At 36.5% G+C, this 14,045-nt stretch overlaps 1 protein-coding gene across 1 annotated transcript in view; it reads right to left on the reverse strand.

Moving 5' to 3' along the window:
- The window catches only part of FBXO8 (F-box protein 8), a 40,690-nt gene extending 26,710 nt beyond the window's left edge, over positions 1–13,980 (reverse strand). The window contains exon 1 of the mRNA XM_082403600.1: positions 13,715–13,980. The gene's annotated coding sequence lies outside the window, so the exon portion shown is untranslated. The remainder of the gene's footprint in view (positions 1–13,714) is intronic.
- Positions 13,981–14,045: the final 65 nt, after the last annotated feature.

A 14,045-nucleotide genomic window follows, 5' to 3' on the forward strand; every position in this document is an offset into this window, starting at 1 on the left:
CAACCCAGGCTAAGCTAAGCTAGGCCCTTTTAACCAAATTCCCAGATGCATAACAGCTGTGAAACAGGCTTTTCGTTTAATTCTTGCCAGTCTGCTCTTAAGTTGTAGGCTGTAATAAAATGTAACATAGGCCCTGAAGTCTAATTCAGAAACCTTATAAATTAGACACGTAGGACTCCATGATAAAGAGCTCAGTAGTGACTATTTGGTTCTGTTGCTGCTTTAAATACAAATCATAATTTAGACTAATTTTCCAGTTCTTCTCCAGGAGCCCTATGGACTCCTCAGAGGTACCTGGGAGAAGGCAGGAGAAGGGATGCGAGTGCTGTAGTCTCTTCACTCTCCACTTGACCTCCAACCAAGGTAGCTCTACAGTTGTCTCTTACAGTATCAGACTTCCTCATATACAAATATTTAGAAGACTATTGGCCTAGACTTTCTATGTCACTTGGTTTTGCAAATAAGTAACTTTTCCTGGGCAAATAAATTCACTGAGAAAAATGAAACCAGGAAGAGCTTTTAACTAACACAAATAATTATTTTCATGATCTCTTTTACAAACAAAATATTCTTGTTTTAAAAGCCCAAGTTGACTACTGGGACGTGCGTGTTTTAAAAATTTGGAGGAAGAAATGGATTTTTGTTCAAAATCATTAACATAAATTTCATAGCGTGACCTAACCTTAAAATATGGTATTGTTTTAATTGGCTGCTTACAATACGGAGTAATAATCAAAAAATAAAAAAGCAACCCCTCCCCAAGCCCACTGGTGACCAGAAATTCTGAAAATTATTAGGAATAATTTGAAAATTGAGTAGAATTTCAAAGAATGTCACAGAATATTTTTTCAGTATTTAAAAAGGCATGTATATTTATTGAATTATTGTCTATTAGTTGGATAATGGCCACTGTAACAGGCTACTTGTTGATTAAAACAGAAAAAACAGTCCAGGATAATTTTTCACTCTTTGTCCTTACTGTGAACTGCTTGGAAATCCAAAAGCTTAAGCTATAAAGAGATGCGGGAGGGAGGATACAGAGAGAAGGAACATATTAATAATTTTTAAATGTGGGGAAATTTGTTTTTGCAAATAAACCACAAAAGGTAGTAACTTTTCCTCCCTGCGACACATACTACCATAATGGTAGCAGTTCCTGAAGTAGTGGTTAAGCTATTAATAATTAAATTCTTATTTTCTATTAGAATGATTGAAATCCCAAACTGACAACACCAAATGCTGGCAAGGATGTGTGAATTCAAAATGGTACAGTCACTTTGGAAGACAGTTTGACAGTTTCTTACAAAAATAAACATACTTTTACCATATGGTCCAGCATTTATGCTCCTTGGTATCTACCCAAATAAGTTGGGAACTCATGTCCACACAAAAACCTGCACACAAACCTGCAGCTTTAGTCATAATTACCAAAACTTATAAGCAATCAAGCTGTCCTTCAGCAGGTGAATGGATAATTTACTGTGGTACATCCAGACAATGGAATGTTTAGTGCTAGAAAGAAATGAGCTATCAAGCCATGAAAAGATATGGAATAAACTTAAATGCATATTACTAAGTGAAAGCAGCTGATCTGAAAATGCTATGTAATATGTGATTCCAATTATAAGACATTCTAGAAAAGGCAAAACTACAGACAGTAAATTAACACAGAAAAAAATACAGAATATCAACAAAAATTTGTAAGGAGCTATAAGTTTCCTTAATGTTTAAATATGCTATGTCATGTTACAACATAAGTACAACTTAATTTTGACACAAAAGACTCATAAACATTTAAAAATTTTTATCATAGCCATTTCTCTGTTTATCTTAGCAAGAAAATATCTAGCAATTGAACTGATTGCTAAGCTCATCCAGTATATCTGTTGTCATTTTAGATAATTATATTTATTCTTCTCTTTTGCATTTGCAGCACTAGAGGTAAATAATCAAACATGGTGACTGTGATGTCTGAAGCCTCAAGATTTAGGGCATTTAACATCAATTTTGTATGTACTTTCCCTACAACATCTTTCTAGTGGCATATGGTTAGGCAGCTGTTATTACTCTCAGGGTTGTTGCTAGGGAATCCAGAACCAGGGTGATTTCCCCAGGCTCTGGACTTTAATGGGGATCACTTAAATAGAGCACTGGATAAAGTGATTCGGAAAGCATCCAGCATGTAGAAAAGAGGTTAAGCCAACAGCTGGTTCTTAGGATTAAAAAAAGTTGATGGGGAGGGTGGAGGTTTGAGGCTCATCTACACGTGATTCAGACAAAGAAAATTGCATTCTCTATTCTTCTACTGCTAAATAATACTGCAAATTACCCTTGTGGGATGTCTTTTTCCCTTTAAAGCAGTTCTTGATACGGAGCAAGAACACAGTATGATAAATCACTTGAGAAGGATTGCTATCATATATTTATCCTTTGGAGAAAGGAAAGGGCGTCTACAGTGTTCCACCCCACTCCCAGTCTTCCTTAGGGTAACAGTGGTGTGGAATGTGGATAGAACTGTCAGAAAAGTGATAAAACTCTCAAAAAGACATGAGATCCACTACAGAAGTTGTGAAGCGAGTCACAGAGGGAGCATAGTGAGGGGGACTCTGAAGTTGAACAGACTTGAGTTCAAGTCCTGACTTCACTGATGAGGGAATTTACTTGACTAGTCTAAGCTTTGCTTTCCTCATATTTAAGGTGATAATTTGCACATAATATAGTGGTAATACATATAGCTCAGAGGGCTGTTGTATTAAATATTACATATAAGGTACACTTCACAGCTAATAATAAAATGTTAGCTCACTTGTTTTGACAAAACCATATTTTCATAGAGTGAAAATGATGAGCATTTCAGTAAAACTTACTGAATGATTCTTCAATTATCACATAAAAAAAACAAATCCATGAGTGAGTCTACACTGATGATCACTAAATATTACATACAGAAAGGAAAGCTCTTCCTTATAGTAAAATTCTGAATAATGAGTTAGAAAAATCATCATTTAACTACCATCGTAGAAAAACTAATTCTTAAGGCAAGACTTATCAGTGGGTGCTGAATCTGGAGTTTGATAAAGAATGGAAGATTTACAGAGTCTCAAAGTACCTCCCCACATATATTACTCATTAATTACAAAAAGAAATTAAGAAATCAGACAATATTTAACCAAGTGTTCAAACTTAACATTTACCAATAAGAGACAAATGGACATATATGCCTCTCTGGACATGACACCCTGAGAAGGATATAACAATTATACAGTACTCCGGCCAAAAATGTATAACATTTATCTAATCATGAATATCAGAGAAACCCAAGAGTCTATAAATAATCTTTTTTTTTCCTTCAAAATTGCCAATGCTGTGAAGATAAAGAAAGGAATCATTCCAGATTAAAGGAGACTGAAAAGCATGATGTCTAAATGCAGTGTGTGGACTGGATCTTACAGTGAAAAGAAAGTGCTAGAAAGGACATTATTGGGATAACTGAAAAACTAGACATACGGGCTGTAGATTGGATAAAAATACTTATATGAATGTCAACTTTTCTGAATTTGATAACTGTACAGCGGTTTTGTCAGAGTATATTCTTGTTCTTTAGGAAAAACACTGAATTATTAAGGCATAATGTATACGACTTAGTCTCAAATGGTTCAGAAAAACAGAAACATCTGTCTCTATACAGAGAGAATGTTAATGCAATGTTGCAAAATGTTTAGAATTGGTGAATCTGGGTAAAAGGTACACACCAGTTGTTTTTATTAATAGTACAACCTTTCTGTAAACAGAAATCTCCTGATTGAGGAATCCAAGCATGTGAAATTTGAAAATAACTGAGTTTGATGTGCACTAAGTATAAGAATTACTGCCCTACGAGCTTAGCGTCTTACAGACTGAAAACCATCACTAAGGAGATAAATGCTCAGCATCACAGTTTAAGAGTAGTAGGAGACCCCTGTCAAGGCAAACATCAAAATACTAAGAATTATTCTTGCCAGTTGTGATAGAAAATTTTCTTTTAAAGGCTGAAGAAGTATTTTTAAAGAAAGTAGGGGAAAAAAAATACCCCTTTAACTTTGCGTGTGCAGATTTAAGGCTTGGAATTCCTGGCTGTGTTCCCTCCTTTCATACATAATATTATGTGCACAGTATTTTTAACATAATATTTAATAATATAAATATTAAACCATAATATTGTTTTTGTACTCTAAACCACAATTTATTTAGTACTTACTCTATGCTAAGCACTGTGGAAGTTTTAATACATTATCTCATTTTTGTCCTCAAGACAACCTTCATAGGTAGATAGTATTCTAATTTTATAGCTGAAGAAATAGTGACTCAGAGACATTAAGCAACTTTGCTCAAGATCTCAGAGCTGGCAAATGGAAAACTTAGGATTCCATCTCAGGTGTTTCTGAGTCCAAAGGTTAGTCTTAACCACCAAACCTTATGCCCAGAACTGGCAAAGACGATCCACCACCTGCTTCTTCATCACTAGCTCTCATCTCTTCTCCCTCTGTCACTGCTTATTACCTCCATGCTGCTCCCAGCTGCAGCCTCTCTTTAGGCTACTGTTCTTGTGGAAAGCACATACACTTTGATGTGAAAAAAGTTCAAACTCCCACACAGAATCTGTTTAGCTTATAGTCTGTGGTACTCATTTTCCTCACCAGATAAACAGTGAATAAGTCTTATCCCATGGAACTTAGAGGGGTTAAGAGAACCTAAGCCATAGGGAATTTATCATAACAGGTGGTTTTGTAGTCACCACTCAGTCCCCTTTAAATGATAACTCTTATTTATTTTGGTTCTCCCACTTCAGAGTGCACCTGATTACTCTGGACCTAATGATCTGAGTAGTTATAATCGTGGTTCCAAATTCCATTAATTGAGGATCTGTGAATTCGGAGATGCCATTTACCTTTGCTAGGAGAAAAAAATAACAACTAGTAAATATATAAAGTTAGAAGAAACTAACTTTGCTTAGACTGACACTCTTAGCTTGGCAAATAAGGTCAAGTATTTAGTTATCAGTCAGTGATAACAGAGATACCTTTTTGGCAGGTAAGTACTACCATCACCTTTAATCACTATAGACATGTTTCTAGAAATGAAAACGTTAAGACTTCATGGGAAGATTCAACATATCAAGAGCCCTTATGGCGGTATCACAAAATAAATCGATTAATAAGGAAGTTCTACTCTAGATCTTTATGACATCTTCACATCCCCAGGAACTTGAATTATAAAGAGCTTTATGGATAGAGTGTCAATTTCTTGGATCTTTGAAATCAATGTTACAACTGTTGAGACCTATATTTTTAAAGCATATTTCTTGATTATAAAATACGAATTAGGGGCTTCCCTGGTGGCGCAGTGGTTGAGAATCTGCCTGCCAATGCAGGGGACACGGGTTCGAGCCCTGGTCTGGGAAGATCCCACATGCCGCGGAGCAACTAAGCCTGTGCGTCACAACTACGGAGCCTGCGTGCCACAACTACCGAAGCCCGCGCGCCTAGAGCCTGTGCTCCGCAACAAGAGAAGCCACCGCAATGAGAAGCCCCGCGCACCACAACGAAGAGTAGTCCCCGCTCGCCGCAACTAGAGAAAAGCCCACGCGCAGCAACGAAGACCCAATGCAGCCAAAGATAAATAATAAATTAATTAATTAATTAAAAAAATAAAAATAAAATAAAATACGAATTACTCAAACATATGTTCCTTAAGATGACAATAATTTTGGAACTCACCTATCATACTGTGCTTTATTATTGTTTATTAAAAGCAATAAAAATTTACAAATATATACAGGTAGTCCTTGCCTCGTACAGCACCAGGCTAACTACTGGATGACAGTTCCATGGGACTGTACGCAGCAAGGCCACAGTGCTAACACTCACGCATTTCAGTTTACATGGTACTGGGCCGAGTAAGCACTGCCTGTAAGTGCTAAGATGGGGGACTGATTCAACACAATAGGCTACATGGAAAAATCCAGTGCCAAACACAGTGCCTCAGACCTACAAAGCACTCAGTAAATATTTGTTGACTGCAAGAATGGATGAATGGTAAACAATAAGAAAAACTGAATTAGATGAACCTCGACCTAAATTTCACATCTTTCAAAAAAATCATCAGAATGGATCATAGACTTACATGTAAAGCATAAAAGAATAAAACTTTTAGAAAAATACAGAGAAGGAAATCTTAGGGATCTATGTCTAGGCAAAGAGAGTTCATCAAAAGTACGATCCATAAAAGTAAAAGTTGATAAAGTCGACCTCATCAATATTAAAACTTTTGCTCTTTGAAAGCCCATGTGAAGAAGACAAAAACACAAGCTACAGACTGAGAGAAAATATTTCCAAACCACATGTCTGATGAAGGACTAGTATCGAGAATATATAAACAATTTTCTAACTCAACAGCAAAAATATCAAACAATTCAATTAAAAAATGAATATAATATTTATAATAGCCAGGACATGGAAGCAACCTAAATGTCCATCAACAGATGAATGGATAAAGAAGATGTGGCACATATATACAATGGAATATTACTCAGCCATATAAAGAAACGAAATTGAGTTATTTGTAGTGAGGTGGATGGACCTAGAGTCTGTCATACAGAGTAAAGTAAGTCAGAAGGAGGAAAACAAATACCATATGCTAACACATATATATGGAATCTAAAAAAAAAAAAAATGGTTCTGAAGAACCTAGGGGCAGGACAGGAATAAAGATGAAGAAACAGAGAATGGACTTGAGGACACGGGTTGGGGGGGGGAAGGGTAAGCTGGGACGAAGTAAGAGAGTGGATGGACTTATATATACTACCAAATGTAAAATAGATAGTGGGAAGCACCCGCATAGCACAGGGAGATGAGCCCTGTGCTTTGTGTCCACCTAGAGGGGTGGGATAGGGAGGGTGGGAGGGAGATGCAAGAGGGAGGAGATATGCGGATATATGTATACGTATAGCTGATTCACTTTGTTATAAAGCAGAAACTAACACACCATTGTAAAGCAATTATACTCCAATAAAGATGTTAAAAAAGAAAAAATGAACATAAGACATAAACAGATATTTCGCCAAAGAGGACATACAAATGGTACACAATCACGATAGACGTTCAGCATCATTACCCAGGAGGGAGGTGGGTGTAGTTATAAAAGGGCAGCACCAGGGATCCCGGTGATGTTTGAACGGTTCAGTGTCTTGACTGTGGTGCTGGATATGTGAATCTGCACAGAATCTCATACACACAGATACACATTTGAGCAAAAAATAAACTGGGGAATTCTGAATAAGATAGGTGCAATGTATTAATGTCAATATCCTGGTTGTGCTAGTATATAATGGTTATGCAATATGTCACTGCCTAGGGAAACTAGGCAAAGTGTAGAAGAGATCTCTTGGTATATTTCTTGCAACTGCATGTGTATCTACAATTAACTGGAAAAAAAAAAAAAGGACAGAGTATTGTACACTTAAAATGGGTGAATTTTACGGTATGTAAATGATACCACAATATAGTTCTTCAAAGAACTAGAGACTCTAATAAACACTCTAAAGAGGGTGACCAAGGACACAGCAAGTCTAGTGTCTATGACAAATAGTTAACTATTTTAGATTTAAGGATATCCAACTAATTATTAAAAATCTATGACCTATGAATCATCTCTGACTTCGTGGAATGTACTGTATAGATTAAAAGAAGACAGAATCTAGGAATACGAATCCTTAAGGATACAGATCTATAATAATGTTCTGACTCTTTACCTAGGAAGTATCAATAATTGAGTAACAGTATAAATGCAAAAGGACTGATGTGTGCCTGTTACTTGGTCTAATAAAACAAAACCCAGCATAAATGCAAAATACATTAAACAAAATTGGTTTAACTACTCATTAAAAATCAAAATACATAAACGAATGTGATTTAATTTGGATTGCTTCAATTCCAATTTTATAATATTTCTGATTTGTGGGAATAATGATCTAATTTGGTAAAAATATTTTAAAAATCAGTAAATTGTTTAATCTCCTTACTACTTAGATATCCTTGTTTCTATGAAAATAACAGCAACAATAATAATAGTACTTTTTTTACACATTGACTGGATAATTTAGAAGTCTGTTTTTTTTAATCTAAGTATTTAGGCCTTTTGGTTTTTAAAATTAATATCTAGCTTTATTATGCTGAGACTAGAGAATGTGGGCTCTATGATGTGTGCTTGAAAGAAATGTGTAGGTTTTCTTGACACTGCTACTTTGGAGACTGAATTTAAAGTTGGAGTTCCAGTTATGCCATATGCTGTATGACCTTAGATATTTCAAACGAGGTTTCTGATCTTCGGTTACGTACAAAATAGGGGAAATCACTCCTATCTATTTTACAGGATTGCTATGAGCCTTAACTGAGATAACATATATCAAAGCATCTTTTAATTGGCAAAGCAGTGTGTACGCCTTGACTCATTTCCTTTTTTCTAATGCAAAAATCTGAGAAACAGCTATATTTTTCTGACATATTTTGGATGTACTTTTCTCATTTTTTAAAAAAGAAATACAGTGGTAGTCTAAACAAATCTGTTGTAACATAGCACAAAGGCACTTCCACTTAGGACGCAGCATAGATTAGATTAACTACCAAGAACTCTATCAAGTTAATTATTAACGTTTATGAGAACAATACTTTTCTGTTACTGTAATGTCTTGTTCTCTTTTCAAGAGTAGAGTATTTCCACAAAAGAATGATAGAGATTACTTCACTAATACCTGTTGGTATATCTAGTATAAAATTATCTTAAAAATATATTAAGCAGCTTTAATCAAAACATCCCTATGTAACAAGTTAAACATCAAATAAAGTACTATTCTAAAAGAACACACTGTACCACTGCTTTTAGCAATTTTATGGCACTAAGCATTCAAATAGCACATGCTGTGGAAACAAATATATGTAATAAAGAGTGGATTATGCACCATTTAGATGGATGGGTGACACTCAGTGGAAGATGGGAAGAACGCAAAGTAGCCTGGAGGTCTCAGGAAAGCATTCTGCTTTAGACACTTCTGTTTGAAGCAAACGAGATTCCATGAAGTCTCTTCCTGAGCAAGCAGTGTTAAATCGCAGGTTTGTGATGAGTGACATGAATGAGCTACTTTAAATACTCATTATAAATGGTTAGTTTTCTTCAATATTTCTTAAGTGTCTAAATAGTGGGGTTTACAAATAAGAAATTTCCTATCTCAGATAAAGATCTAAACTGTGTACCAAAAGAGTTATCTCTAACATGCAAATTCTACTGCCTTAAAGATGAGGAAATTCACTCATTTATATCTTCTTGGAGATTTTCAATTTTTTTCCAATGAGAAAGTAACAACTAGATTTTTGGTTACTTTAGGTTTTAAAAATCTTTTTAAGTGTTATCATGTGATATTACTCAAAGGCATAAGAACATGGGAGATTCTGTGAGAAAATGTTTTATACATTTATAACCAAATTGGCAGCCCAACATTTACTTCTCTACTTCCAAAAGAGCAGACCACCAAAGTAGTTTAGAACAGACTGAGTAGAGGGGAAAAAAAGAAAAGAAAAAAACCTGATAACCAATCACACTTCTAACATTGAAAGGCAACAACTGTAGAGAAATGAAGGAAGAGTAAGTCCACAAGGAGGTCTTTTTCAGGAGAAAAGGGAAATAGCTAAGTACTAAGAGGTACATTAAACACATAAAAAAACAAAACAAACAAACAAACAAAAAAACCAGTCATTAAATTTAAAGATCGGGTCCTGCAAGAGCAGTTTTTGCTACTAAAAAGCATACCATTTGTAGGTTTTTTTTTTAACTCAAAAAAGATTTACAATATTACTTTGTTTTCTGAAGGTTTTTTTCCTGTTCTTTAATTTGATTCTGTAATGAGTGTTACCAAATGGCATCTAAACAAATGTAAACATTAAGATGTCATTTAAAATGTAACCAAAAAGCAGAGAATTGGGGGCTTATTTCATTTCACTTATTTCTTCAGCTTCTTTTGCAAGAGATGTTCCACTGTCTGTTTTAACCTTCAAATAAAATAAATTTATTAAATTTCTCACTGGCATTATTTTTAATTACACTGATCCTTTAACTGCACTCTTTACTCAACCCAACTGCAGTCAGCAGTGGTCATGGCAGCACATCCCAACCCACCTCCTCAGGGCACACCACACTCCACGCCCACTGACTGCAAGGCCGTTCCTATGAGAGCTGTGGAATTAAAAAACAAAACGATGTGTTTATTAATGCCACTGAACTGTACACTTAAAAATGGCTAAGATGGTAAAACTTATGTTATGCATATTTCACCATAATAAAAAAAATGGGGGAAAAAAACCAAAACAAAAACTGTAATTCTCACTGAATTGCTTTTACACAAATAAGACAAGGTATTAACATAAAATAAATATTGACAGGAATAGGAAAGTCAGAAGTGAGGTGAGAAAACATCTAACAATGAAAACAGACTGACACAAAACATGCGCTTGATTCAGGCTCCTTCAACTAGTTGTGAGTAGAGGGCACAATACTCAAAGCCTCACTTTCCTCACTGGTAAAAAGCGGGTTTTGAACTTGATGATCCCCAAGTTCTCTTTTTGCTATAAAATTCTATGATCCTATAAAAATGAGAAAATCCTAAAAAATTAAAATAAAAGGAAGAGGTGATGGAGATGGACGTGTGTGTGTCTGTCTATGTGTATTTAGCATCTGTCCTTTCCATCTCTTTCCCCCCATGCCCATGACTTCTACAAATCACTGCTCAGGATGAGCAGATAGGGGCTCTCCAAGCGTGGCTCACTTGCTAAAATCTTGTTCCTTCTTTCAAATAGCTTATGAAATCCCCTGCAATCTGTTCTTGCAGAATACACAAACTGCTGATCACAGAGCTAAACTCCCAAACAGCCTAAACTAGAAAGCAAATATCTTATCTCATCTCTATCTACATCACAAAAGCACTTGCCCTAAATAGAATATAAACTCATTCAAGTTTCACTGGAGACTCTATGTCAATAAATGTCAGAAAAACAAAACCATGAGAAAAAAATAAAGAATTGGGGAACATAAATTTCTAGAAGTGGATATATTTCATTAAAGTTGTTTTAAAATAGTAAGTAAAATAATTCAGTGGAAATGCAACATGAGTTAGATGTATAGTTCATAGACTTCATGTTAATGATTTTGACACATTATCATAGGTCAGCCAATGGATTAGCCTCAGTTTCCAAATCTGAATCAAAATGTAGGAAAAAAAGAGTTGTATCAATACATAGCAGTTGGCTAAGTAATGAACGATAAAATCATAAATTTGAATGACTAATTTCAATGCTTTGTGATCAAAGAAAAGGTAATTTCTTGGTAATTCATGTTTTTGTACTGTGAAATAAGGAAAATAACTATCTTTTCATTTATGCAATTCTAAGCACAATAAACACACAAAACATTCCCTACTAAACTGATAATAAGTGTAATGAATTACAAGGCATGGTTTAGCTTATCTAGTTATTACCATAAGATATCTTGTGAATGAAGTATTTCAATTGTGTTATTTTAGCAAGCACCTGTTTAAAATCTGGCAGACATCTAAGGGGCCAAAACTAAATTTAGCAGACATCTAAGGGCCCAAAACTACACTAGTTAATTGGCTGTAACCTACTCTAAATGAACTATGTTAACCTGATAGGGAGTACCGATTTAAAAGCCAAATCTACAATTTGAGGATTGACACAGTCGGGCTGGCGTTAAGCACCTGAGGTATAAAAGATGACAACATCTTTCAAACCTGGAAGAAGCATAGGCAATTTTACAGTGGGTCAAGGCCAAAACAGTGTCACAATAAACCCTGAAGCCCGTACCTTTCATTTCCAATAAGCTCATTTGGTTCACTGACAAAAGCTGTGCTGGTGATGTGCGTCAGCACATCAGGTACCTGACAGAAGGTGGCACCTGGCATCTAATAACGCTTAAAAACAAACACACAAACACATTTCTGTTCTCAGACAGGCCTCTCCCATCCCTGTTTGCTCTCATACCAACATAGACACTGCCACATTCTTTCTACACTAGAAAGGCTTACCTCTAGCCTTTCCTAACTTCTTTCCACCTTAAAAGCTATCTTTGCTCGTGTTTATTTTGAAACCATTTCAACCATATAAAATGGCAATGGGTAAGGAATACAGTCTCCAGTTGTGATATGCTCTGTTCATGTACACCTTAAAAACACAAACCTTCCTCTCACACATGTCATTCCTCAAGCAAAGCTTTCTAAGAAAAATAATAAGCCTCTCTTCAGGTATTTAGTAGAAAAAAAAGACCCCCCGCCACCCAGAAAAAAAAAAACCAAAAAACTTTCCAAGAAAGAAAATCCTTGTATAAGTTTGTCTATTTCATTACAATCAGGCATACTTTTGCTCAGTTATTTCTATCTACTAACTCCTAAAAGTTATCTGCCAGGGTGTCTGTGTTAGGCCTCCTCTAAGATGGCTCCCATAGGCCCTTGCGTCTTGGGATTCACGCCCTTGTGTAATCCTCTCCACAGTGATTGAGTTGGATTTATTGACTCCTATCAACAGAATATGGCAGTAGTGATGGGATGCCACTTCTGAGATTAGCTTACAGAAGACTAGAGAGAGTCTTGGGTGCTCTCTCTTGGATTGCTCACTTGAGCGAAAGTCAGCTGCCATACTGTATACAGTATCTCAGACAAACTGTCAAGTTAACTGGATAAAAATGGCGAGTTTCCTACTCAACCTGAAAAGAGAATAAAATTTATTCTTAATTCTGATATCTGCTCAAGTTTGTGAACCATTTTCTTAGGGGGTAAAAATCCTCCCTATCCCAGAAATATGGTCACCAGCTGCAACATTAAGAAAAAATATGGAAAGCTGAAATGGAAAACGTAAATTAGCTTCACTTTGCAGTAATAAAGGTCATAATATAAGGATATGGAAATACCTGGGATCCTTGAAAATGAAGATTCCACTTGTTAAAAGAAGTAGATTCAATTATTAAATGACTAAATACATACAGAACCTAAAAATAAAACCCTTAAACGACTGAGGATTGGGATCCATTTCTGATTTCTCCCAATTTTAATAATAATTAAGTGAGCACCCACCATATAAGAAACTGGAGCCTAGTCACGGAGAAACAAGCAAGAGACAAGTTAAGAATCTGCCGAGTTTATAACCAAAGTTTAACAGCTGAAGCAACTGTCAGTCCATCGTGACCTTAACTGGATGTGTTTGCATTCATGTTACTGTAAAAAGTATGTTAAGAGCCAAAAACTCTGCCTATGCACCAAAAACACTCTCTACTTGAAAAGCAACACCTGGGCTAGAAGAGCGTAACCTCTGCTGTTTCCCGGCTTTATTTCAGAGTGAAGCCGGGTCCTACTTGGGATCCCAAGCTGACCTAGGGGTCCCCAGTGACCCAGGAACACAAGAAGCACACCTACTCCCGCCTCCTGACACGGATTCCTCATTTTAATTAGCCAGTACCGCTGTCACTCAAGGTGCTTCGCACAGTCATTGGCCCCAAAGTCTCGCTGGTTGGCAAGTTTCTGCCAACTGGAGCACCGGTGGTCATCATTCCCGAGAAGAAAAGTAGGGGTGTACAGGGAAGAGAGGCAAGAACTCTGAAATATCTAGGGTGACACCCTTACCTGAGCGACCTGCGATTCCCCACCGCCGCCGCGACGAATCGGCCTCTGGGCGGGGGCTTTCAGCCAGAAAGAAAATGGCTCAGCCGGGAAGGGGTGCCCAGGCCATGGAGAAGCCGGTTCAAACTTTATTTGTTCACGCCGGTGGAGGTGAGGTCGGGGAGAATCCCAGAAACAGCACCTGATCCCTCCGAACTCAGCGTGCCTCAGGCTGCAGCAGCCTGAGCGGCCGACTCTCCGAGTTTTGACGTTTCCTATTGTTGCCGGAAGTGACGTCCGGATTCGGGGTGCTTCAAGAAGAAGTATTTTTATCCCCTTGATCTACGATTCGCTA

This window comes from Balaenoptera borealis, assembly GCF_965194805.1.
Source record: "Balaenoptera borealis genome assembly, chromosome: 8".
Taxonomy (NCBI): Eukaryota; Metazoa; Chordata; class Mammalia; order Artiodactyla; family Balaenopteridae; genus Balaenoptera; species Balaenoptera borealis.